Source organism: Peromyscus californicus, unplaced genomic scaffold (assembly GCF_007827085.1).
Source record: "Peromyscus californicus insignis strain IS unplaced genomic scaffold, ASM782708v3 Scaffold_4__1_contigs__length_199733344, whole genome shotgun sequence".
NCBI lineage: Eukaryota > Metazoa > Chordata > Mammalia > Rodentia > Cricetidae > Peromyscus > Peromyscus californicus.
This window is the reverse complement of record NW_026294562.1, coordinates 19,601,531-19,612,760: the sequence shown is the minus strand read 5'-3', so window position 1 is coordinate 19,612,760 and position 11,230 is coordinate 19,601,531. Positions and strand designations below refer to the sequence as shown.

Genomic DNA, 11,230 nt, shown 5'->3' with positions numbered 1-11,230 from the left:
TGAGATCATTTGCCTGATGTTGGCCACAAGCAAGGGGTGAGGCATTTGTGGCAAATGGCCACAGATTTCTCTTTGCAGAAGGCAGGGATGCCCAATGGGTCAGGGGTGGGAAGGACTCAAGGGTTGGGGTGGGAAGGACTCAAGGATCAATGGTGAGATGGTCTCAAGTTAAAAATAGCACTGGATTTTAGGGAAATGGAAAGCAGGTAGCAGATGGTATCAATGTCAACTGGTATTCAAAAGCTCTTCCAAAATGACAAGGTTGGGAACAGATTAAAAAACAAGAATGCCTGGCCACAGGTAAGCAGCTTTAGGGCAAAGAAGGTCTGAGTCCAAACAATGGTGAAATGTCCAACTGTGAGTTCAGCAGATTTCCATTCTTATGAGCATCACCAGGAGTGACAGGGACAGGAAAGTGACACATGTCCCTTACCCACAACAAGTGTACTAAAATTATGGGAATCGTGCTCTTTAGGCATTCGGAAAACCTCTTCCACTTCTGCAGAAATAAATGTTGCCATTTCCTAAGGACAAATCAAATTGGTTCTGAGGACACAAAAAACATAATTTAAAGAAAACTTAGGCTTAGAGACAGTCCAGAATCTGCAGCCTGGGCACCCCAGGAGACAAGTGACTATGGCCTACCACAGCTTCCTGGTGGAGCCCATCAGTTGCCATGCCTGGAGCAAGGACCATACACAGATTGCCATCTGCCCCAACAACCACGAGGTGTACATCTTTGAGAAGAGTGGTGCCTAGTGGAACAATGTTCGTGAGCTTAAGGAGCACAATGGGCAGGTGACAGACATCGCCTGGACCCCTATGAGTAAACGTGTTGTGACCTGGGGCACAGACCGCAATGCCCATGTGTGGACACTGAAGGGCCGCACGTGGAAGCCCACAACGGCCGTCCTGTGGATCAACCTAGGCACCCGCTGTGTGCCCTGGGCCCCCAATGAGAACAAGTTCACCGTGGGCATTGGCTATCACGTCATCTCCATCTGTTATTTTGAGCAGGAGAATGACTGGCGGGTATGTAAGCACATCAAGAAACCCATCCATTCCACTGTCCTCAGCCTCAACTGGCACCCCAAGAATGTGCTCCTGGCTGCAGGCTCCTGTGACTTCAAGTGCTGGATCTTCTCTGCCAATACCAAGGAGGTGGAGGAGTGGCCAGCCGCTGCACTGTGGGGGTTTTAAGATGCCCTTGTGGGAGCTGATGTTCGAGTCCAGCATCAGTTATGGCTGGGTGCGTGCGTGCGTCTGCTTCTTGGCAAGCTGGAGCTATGTGTCTTGGGTCAGCCCTGACAGCACCATGTGCCTGGTGGACGCTGACAAGAAGATGGCCATCACTACCCTGGCCTCTGAAACCTTGCCACTCCTGGCCATCACCTTCATCACAGAAAATAGTCTAGTGCCAGCGGGCCATGGCTGCTTCCTGGTGCCGTTTACCTATGACAGTGCTGCGAGGATGCTGAGCTTTGGTGGGCAGCTGAATGTGCCCAAGCAGAGCTCTCAGTGTGGCCTGATGCCTGTGAGAACTTTCCGAACCTCGACAAGAAGGCCAGCTCTGAGGGCGGTGCAGCCGCGGGCATCTGCCTAGACTCACTGCACGAGAACAGCGTCCCCCAAATCTCAGTGCTCAGCAGGGTCAAGGGCAAGGACGCGAAGCTCTGCACTACAGACATGGATGGTGGCGTGAGCATCTGGGATGTGAAGAGCTTGGAGTTCTGAAGATCAGATGAGATGTCAAGAGTGCCACCCTTGTTCCAGCTGCTGGGAAAGGGGGGAGGGAAAGGATGAGGAGGCTAAAGGTTGCTTTGCTGAATGATTCTAGGGTGCGAGTACCAGGCTGCTCCCCAAGGAGGGGAGGAGACAGGTGGGGAACTTTCCTACCTATTTAAGGAACATGTGCCTTTTAAAGAAATGCTTTCACTTATTGCTTTAAAAAAAACTGGCCCCCCAAAAAAAAGAAAATTTGTAATTTAAAAACAGGAGAGAACAACATGGTAACATAAATACATACTTACGTATATACTATGGATAGTTACAAAATAAATCATTGTTTATTAATCAAAAATAACCCAAATGGCATAAAAAATCACACAACTTGTAAATTGCCTGGACCTCTGGATTTTGATGTTAGAAGTAAAATACAAAATTTCTAATGTTAAGATTTCAAATATAAAATTTCTAATTTATGGGATGGTTAAGTAAGTGAAAGCTCTGTTGTACTCCTGCTAAATGTCACAATTATTGTGACTGGAAGGTTCAGAACAACATGGGGGACACTTGTTATGAAGACAAGAAAAGTATGATAGTGTAAACACAGGATGTCCAAGGCTAGACCACACCAGTGTTTCACTGGGAAAAGCCTCATCTCTTCCTCCCCAGAGGAAGGACAGTGAATACTCTCCGCTATATGTGGGTAAGGCCCTCTCTATGAGCATCTACTAAGCATCAAATTATTAATAACATTTGTGCTCAAGAGCTGTAACCAGGGACAATTTTTTGTTAGTTTTTATTCCATCATTTATTTTTGTTTATTGTGGCAATATTAGCAAAGAGACGCATAAACATAAAGCAATGACATTTGCAATTCTGCCTTGGATAGATAACATTTTGTGTTTTCTTTTCAGACACTTTATTATGCAGACAGACATGTCAGCACATTTTAAAAATAAAACTGGGAGCATCCTCTATCGCTAGAGGATGTTTACAACCATGGCCTTGCATGGGCCAGCACCAACCTGCTCCATCAGGACTGCCTTCTTTCTCTTCTGGCAGACCAGAATGTTCTATAATCCAACCGAGTGACTTCCTCTGCCGAATCTATAAGAAGGTGTTGGAGGGAGAAGGAAGGTGATTTGTAACTTGCCCAGTTCCCTGCACAGGCCTACCCTTTGCTGCCACACGACGAGCATGGTGCTTTTGTTCTAGAATGAGGGAAGGGCAGAATGGCTCATTGAACCTTTGGCCTTGCCAAATGGTGTGTGGAAAGGCAAATGCCAAATGGCTCTACCTGAGGCATTGGAGCTGGCTCGTTCCCCATCCTCACGGCATCCCCGGGAGAAGGAGGGTTGGCAGCCAGGATCCCAGGGGAAGGGAGTCCCAAGGCTGTCTGATCCTGCTGTGGCAGGAACAGAAGAGATGCTGAAGAAAGCAGACTGGCTTCGGCCCAGGGGCCCCTTTCATCCCTGGGTAGCTGCAGAAAGTGAAGAGGGGGATGTCCTGATAGCTAGGGGCCTGAGCCACTCAGAGGCGGTCACTCCGGGGGCTGCCGAAACAGTGTCCCAAGCCTGGTGGCTTGAAGCAACACAAGCTCATTCTCTCTCACACCTCTCTCCTTGCTCTCCCCCTTCCGCCCTCCTCTCATCAGGGCAGCAATCATACCTGGATTGGAGCTCACTTCATGACCGTCTAAACTTGGTCATACATATAAAGTTCTGTCTCCCAAGGAAATAATATTTTCACAAGTAGCAAAGGTTGAAATTTCAGCAGGGGTGGCACAATCAACCGTGACAGGACCAGTAAGGGGTAACTAAACATGACTAAACATGCTGCCCATAGCGCTGGAACACCCAGACGATTTATTTTGGGTTGGGTTTGGTGTTTAGACAGGGTCTCACTCTCCATCCTACAGTAACCTGGTTTGGTGACTCCTTCTTCTGCCCCGACATTCAGGTGCTGGGATTCCAGGCGCGCACTAACCTGCCCAGCTAGGGAGAAAAGCCGTGGCGGCTTTGGGTAGCGGTGTTCGTGGTTGTGGTCAAGGGGCTACGGTACCTATAGCTTTGTGAAAGCAACTTCCCTGGGCCTCAGTTTTCTGCTTTATGAACTGAGTTAAAGCAGCGACTTTCAAAGCGTTGACCTTGACACTCTCGCTGGGTGAGAGTCGTTCTGATGACATTAGCTGACCCCAGCAAACAAATATTCTCATGGCTTCTGTAGTGGATCAGACACCTTGCTCCCACTCCCCCCCACCCACCCCCCGCCCCTCTCTCTCTCCCTTCTCCTCCTCTGTGGACTCTCCTGTACACAATTAAAGGTTACTTGCCAGTAATCCGCAAAAATCTGATATTCACAAACTAAACTTAGTGTTCCCTAAATTTGTTATTCCATACTATGCTTTGCACAGGAGGGGTGATTGTGAACTTCTAGCTGATGCTTCAGCTGCTGTTTTGAGCTGCTGTGGTTTTGGTTGCTGTTAGTCATACTTTTTATTTATAAAGTATTATTGGTTCTGTGTCCTCATTATCCATTTAGCTTGATGAGAGTTTCTGGTTTGTCATAGAGTATTTACTCTAAGAGAAAAACTGACCTATAAAAGTGTTCAATATTTAAGTATTACATGTAATTGAATAGCAGTAGATTAGTTGACCTCTTGTGCGGCCCCATTGCTAAAGGAGATGTGTACACAGTCCCCCTGTGGCTTGTTTAGAGGAGGCTGGCTCTAAACCAGCTCGTTCGCACAGACTGAAGGACTTGTCAACATGTGGAGCCTTCAGAGCTAAAATTGGGAAGATCCTGGGCAAATTGCCACCCTTGGTAACCCTATTATATAGGGACACTTCCTTGATACATCTGTGGAGATGAGCTATTTTAATATAAAATCAAATCTAGCATAATAAAAGTAGTAGGATTGTTTCTGAGATCAAGTCTATAGCATAAAATGGGAGCAGGTTCTTTAATCCAGACAGGAAGTGAGAAAGCCGGGTTTAACAGGAAGTGTTCGACAGGTTTAAAGCAACACCTTCATTTAGTTCCTGTGCGATTCTCACATACTTCCCCAGAGGAGCAAGCCCTGGCCCACTGACAGACTCTATAGAGGAGTGTGTGTGTGTGTGTGTGTGTGTGTGTGTGTGTGTGTGTGTGTATGTTATGGTATTCTTGACCCCATCCACATAGGTATAGTTGAAAGAGTCGGGCATGGCTGTGTAAGCCTATAACCCCAGCCTTGTGGGACGAGACAGGCACATCCCAGGAGCTTTGGCTTCCAGCTTTGCCAGAAAGGCAAGCTTTGAGTTTAGTGAGTGACCTTGTCTCAAGGCCATGAGGTAGAGATTCATAGAGAAGGGAATCTATCTAGCTCTGGTCTCCACATGCATGTGCATGGACACACACTCCCTCACCACACACATACACACACACACACACACACACACACACACACACACACACACACACACATACATACACACACACACACACACACACACACACACACACACACACACACACACACACTGCTACTAAGCCCACCTTGGCCTAGCTCACTACTCTAAGTAGAGGGGAGTATAAGAACGGGCCTCACAGAACACCTGGAGTGGTCCTTACAGACAGCAGACTAAAGGGCAGGTGCCTCACCCTACCAAAGTATGTTTCAAGGGTGGTATCAGTAAGGACTGGCTTACCTGACTCCACAGGGACCAAGGGATGGAGGGCAGCTTTGCAACTTACGTACACCTGCAGCCCCTTGAACTGGGAGTCTTTTGCTTCTGCATGAACTCATCCTCTGAGCAATGCATGGGGTATGGCCAACCCTGCTCTGTAGGTTAGGAACTCAGCTGGAATCCAGGCCCAGCTGCTGTGACCTCACCCACATCAAGCTCTGGCCTCTCGACCACTGCTGTGGTCCCAAGGAGCCCAGAATTGTGCTTACCCGAGTTTAAAGGTCATTTGAAATTGAGAAAGAGTCAGGAGCCTTAAATAGCCCAAACAAACAAGAGGCTGACAATTTAAAACAAAACCAATACAAGTTCAGTTTGGAATAGAAACTCCTGACAGACCCTGCTTGGAATCCATTGTCCCCAATTTCTCCCAAGTCCTGGGCCACACCAAGCCCCCTGCTCAGGCTGCACTGGCGCAGAGTGCGCTGGGCACCATGAAAAGCAGCCGAAGCACCCGTGGATGGAGGCTTCCCCCACATCCTCCTCCTAACTCATGGCTTCTGTTCTAATGCAACAGTGTTTCTGCTCTCTCAGAATTATCCTTAACTGTGGATAGGTGACCTCCGGCCGCCTGAGTTCTGCTCAGCCAAGAGCGAGAACTCTTTCTGTCCCCTGGCAGGGGACAGACACAGCATTCCAGACATTGTTAGCATTGGGACTGCCATTTATTTAACTGCTAATCCCACTTATGTGAAATTAATTTACTCTGCTATTATAACTCACCCAGTTTCCCGCCCCGCTGGACTTTTATAATTCACACCCGGCTGCTCCGTTATTGCTCCTGTTTCCTGTGCTAAAGGGCAGAGGCTGACTCCGAGCCTCAGGGTGACTCACATTAGGAGGCTGCTCTGCGCCTCGGCAGAGGGCTTTTCTCATTAGGGACTGAGGAGGGTTATTGTAAAAACAATGTTGTTTTCTTTGCTCCTCAAACCCAGCTGCCCGGGAAGCCCCCCCCCCCCCCCCATTCCAAGGAAATCTTTGTCTTCTCATTCAGCTTCTTCCCAACTCCAAATATGGGCTGCTCCAGCTTCGACAGTGCGCAGATGGGTCTCTGGCTTCTCTGGGAGAAACTGGTTCTGTCTGTCCTGGTCCTGGACGAAGTGCAGATGGCCACCAAGTACCAAAGTGGATTCTTACTCCAGGGGTCTGGGTTACTCTTATGGGAAACACTTGCAAGGTGCTGAGCGCTGAGCTCTTGGCCAAGCAGTGGGTATGACAAGCTGATGGTCTGTTCTAGCCTCCTGGTGACAAGTTCCCATTCCTAACCCACTTCTGACTCTAGATAACTCACTGAGGTCTCTGGCAAAGAGCTGGGGGTGGCAGAGGAGGGAATGCTGGACTCTGGCTCTGGGCCTTTGCCAACATTGTGAATGGGATCATTTAGACCAGCCAAGGGCAACCTGCCTCCCATCCTGTTGACTGATGAATGAACCCCCACTCATTCAATCTTGCTCAGGCTCTCAGGAGCTTGGACCTCCTGCCTGGCCATATCCCACCATCTTTCTTACGAACTCTCTTCTATGCCATGGTGTACCATGAGTAGTTTGCCCGATCCCACCGTCCAGCTTTTACCACATGGTCCCAGCAAAGCTTGAATGCCCTCCTTGTCCTTTGCACTCACCAAATCCAGTCCACTCCTGTCCTCTACTGCAGGAAATGTTTTAGCCAGATGTGGTGGTGCACACTTTTAGTTCCAGCACTCAGGAGGCAGAGGCGAGCAGCTCTCTGAGTTTGAGGCCAGCCAGAGCTACATAGAGAGACATTGTCTTGGGGAAAAAAGGAAAAAAGAAAGAAAGAAAGAAAAGAAAAGAAAAGAAATGTCTCCTGACCCTGTGAGCTCATGCAGTCAGGCCAGTTTATCTCCATCACACGAGTGCCTGTGCCGGTTTGTTTTACGATGGAACTATCTGGGCTCTTTGTTTTTCCCACTGGACTGTGACTGTGCTGAGACTCTGGGCACAATAAGTGGTCAACCCTATGGTGACCATGTAATCAATTGTCTCTAGTTGGGTCAGAGTGTATCTCTTTGCTTAGAACGTGACTTTCCGTACCAGAAAAACCTCAGTTCATCTTGGCTGGGTCAACGTCACTGTGCCGACGCTCAGCTGCATAAAGTTGCCTCACTGTAAAGTGAGGTTGGCTTATTGTGGACCTACGTGAAGTAATGCTCGTGCTGTGCCTGGTTGGCATGCCATCGGAGCTCAGGAAACAGCAGCTACCATTATTAGTGTGTGATTCTGTGGGGGGCTGGTACCTCTGTTACAGTGAGTCCCTCAACAGCAAATGAATGGAGATACTAGTTTTAGGGGTGGCATCCAGAGAGAATGCTGGGTGAGTTTTGGAAGTCCAACAAGGAGAGACATCAGAGGCCAGTCCCCATCCCATTTCTCCTGGTCTCTCACAGCCTGCAGGCAAACTCACCACCAACTCTTTCTCCAGGAGCTGCAGAGCCTTGCTTGCCCAGAGCGGGTGTGGAATGCATGTGCGGGACCAGGAAAACCAGAGCTTGTCTCCTGACCTTGAACGTAGCCTGCAGCCCCTGAGGAAGGTAGTTCCAATTACAGCCACAGAGTCGGAGGAGCCCTTCCCAGGCACATTGATTTATTGGACCAGAAATACAGCACAGCAGTCACTCGGACCTCTGCCTTTGGCAAGCTGCCCAGCCTGCTTCCTTCTTTGCTGTCCTGTTGTATTGATCTGCGTGAGACGCTGTGGTTTATTGTAGAGGGGTGTGTGTGTGTGTGTGTGTGTGTGTGTGTGTGTGTGTGTGTGTGTGTGTGTGTATGTGTGTGTGTGTGTGTGTGTGTGTGTGTGTGTGTGTGTGTGTTATGGAGGTCCCAGGATAGAGGCTGTTCGGTTGGGGCCTCTCCCATGGAGACAAGCCCTATGCCTTCAACAGAGGGGATGCGTATCTTTTCCGTTTCAAATGATGGCTTACATTTCATTCTTTTCCAGGTGGGCCCAGAATGTTCCCATATGCTTCTCACTTTGTCTAATCCATTTATGAGCATAGTAACTTATCATTTTGTAAAGAATGAAGAAAACTTTCCTTGTTGTGTGCCTGTGTGAGGCAAAACGTCTTCATCTCCATTATTTACAGAAGGAACCGAGAGTTGGCTGAACAAAAGACTGGCCAGAGGTCCGGTGATGGTGGATTCCCAGGTGCTCGGCCTTGATGCCCTCGGGGGTGGCCTACTCCAGGCTTCATCCTCCTGGAGGACAGATGACCAGCCACCAAGAGGGTCCTATCACAGAGTAATTGTGGAATCTATAAACACAATTTCAATTCCCACCATGAGACCTACTTTGTTCCCATCATGTTCATGGTTGTGGGTCTTCTCTCTTGCCGTAGTTACTTATCTCTTATTTAGTAGTGTTAGACAACACACATTTGTTCTCACACAGTTTCAGATGTTTAAGGATCCAGGCTTGGATTAGCCAAGTTCTCTGTGTGAGCCTCACAAGCCTGTACCCAAGGCACTGGCCGGGCTGCACTCCCATTGGGAGGATGCTAGGGATGTCCACTTTCCTGCTCACATAGCTGTTAGCAGCACCAGGTGCTCTGAGGTGCAGGACCGAGCCCTTCTGTCCCCTGGAGGCTGGCTGGAGCTACTTGCCACCTGGCATTTTGCAGTGTAGCCCTCTTCTTCCTCACAGAGAGCCAGAGATCCAGAGAGTTCTGAAAGATGTGTGTTGTCACCTTATGTAACCTAATTGCCTATGTCCAGGTACCCTTGTCATAGCCTGTTGCTTAGAAGCAATTCACAGGTTGCTTTGTATTCAAGGGAGGGGATAACACAAGACAGGCTCTAAGCAGGGGTCATGGGTAGGGAACCCCAAGGGCCTGCCTATCACGGTTTTCTGTTCCCTTCTTCTTTTTCATCCTTCCTTCTGCGTCTAGACTCAGACCTACGGTTTTGCTGGGAAATGAGAGCTTTGAAGCCAGGAAGCTAATAAGTGATGGCACTTACTGCTCAGGTGCCAAGCTGGTTTTCAACTTTTTTATGTGAGTATAATATGTACACAGAAGCTGCCACATCCTAAATGTGTAAGCACAACCAGTATTTAGGAAGGAGAACACATCTTCGTTACTGTAACACAGATCAAATTACAGAGATCACCTGCACCCCGAGGGTTTCCATCTGCCCCCAAGGCCCTAAAACCAATGAAGATGAAATCTAATAAGATAGCTTTCTTTGACCTGATTTTACTCGTTCCACAAATGGGATTCTGCAGCATGAATTACTTTATCTCTGGTTCCTGAAACTCACCACAATACTGCTGTGTGTGACTCTAGAGTGCTCATTCTACATTGTTCATGGCATTTCAGCACGTGAGTGTACGCTGTTTACCATTCATAGTTGGTGGGTGTCCGTCTGGATAGTTCAGTTTCCAGGTTAGAGGTGCTGTAAACAGTGATGCTGGCTGAGTACCCTAATCTGAAAATCTAATATCCCAAATGCTTGGAATCCCAACAATTTGAAGGGCCCACGCTCACCAAGTTTCAGGTTTTCAATATCCCACCTGGGGGTGCTCACCCAGGACAGTCTATGCCAATGTTCTTAAATCTAGAAAATTGAAATCTGAAAACACTTCAGTCCTGTGTACGTCTCACAAGGGGTACCCGCCTGTGTGTCTGGGATGAGCCCATGAACACATTTCTGTTGGTTCTCTACCTAGAAATGAACACGCTGGGTCAGAGGGCTCTGTGGACATATTCTGGAAAGCTATGAGAGCTATAACCCTCGAAGCTCCTTGGTGAGGAAGGTATCATTTCCCTTTTTATATACATTAACATTTGAGTCACCTACATTCCTCTGCAGGCCCTGAACAATCAAAGACAACCTTCTTTTAGTACTTAATCTTAAGCGTCGTTTTGGAAGATCGCTGCATCCTGAGCAAATGCCCTTTGCTCAATATCATCTAATTTGTCTTCCAGTTCTCTTGTTATTGGGAGGCCTCTCTAGCCAGCTGCAGAACTGCTGGCCTGACCACTTGTGTTACAGAGCTGACAAAATTGAAGTAAAATCAGGGAAGATCCACAATGTTCATTTTCTATCATGGTGTTTTTAAACTTTCCAGATCAAATGTGATCATGTGGTTTGGACCACAGTTCGTTAACTTCTGGTGAGGTTACAATGACTTTTTTTTCAGGCTTGCTAACCCATGTCCTGCCCCCACACTCTCTCTTCTCTCTCTTTAAATTTCCCATCCCTCCCCAGCCTTGTTCAAATGCTTTTTTTGTGCTCGCTGTCGCTGTCCCATCTTCCACCACTGGAGTTCCATCAGTGTCCCAGAACTCAGGCTGTCACAGCTGCCACCCCCCCTCCCCGCCCCCACCCCCATCTGGCCCTCCTCCCACCAGGATAGCCAGATCTCTTCCGGAGCAATAAACCTCACGTGTCGCTGAACCTCTGCTCACTGTCACTGCCGCTGTGTGACATAATGACTTCACCAGGCGAGCTTCCTGTCCACTTGAGGTTCTTAAAGATCTGCGCCTGGGAGGAAGTTTCCCTCCTGCTTGGGGACTAGGCAGCTGTAAATCAGGTAAGGGGAGGGCCCTGACTTGTTTATCCCAGTAAGAGTTTTATGTGCTGAAGTCAGCAAGGGACCTGTTCACCTGATTCATGGCCAATCTGAGGAGCCATCACTTTGAGTGGAGCCAACCCACCCTTCTCAGTGGATTGGCATGAGCTGGGGCCTTGGAGGAGCTGAGGCACTCCATAGTATTGAAGCCTCATCTTCTCTTTCCATCCATCTGGACCAAAAATTGTATATTT

At 48.4% G+C, this 11,230-nt stretch overlaps 1 pseudogene; it reads left to right on the top strand.

Annotated features, from left to right (window-relative positions):
• Nucleotides 1-636: 636 nt before the first annotated feature.
• On the top strand, nucleotides 637-1,734 carry LOC128095161 (actin-related protein 2/3 complex subunit 1B-like; annotated as a pseudogene).
• The last annotated feature ends 9,496 nt before the right edge of the window (nucleotides 1,735-11,230 follow it).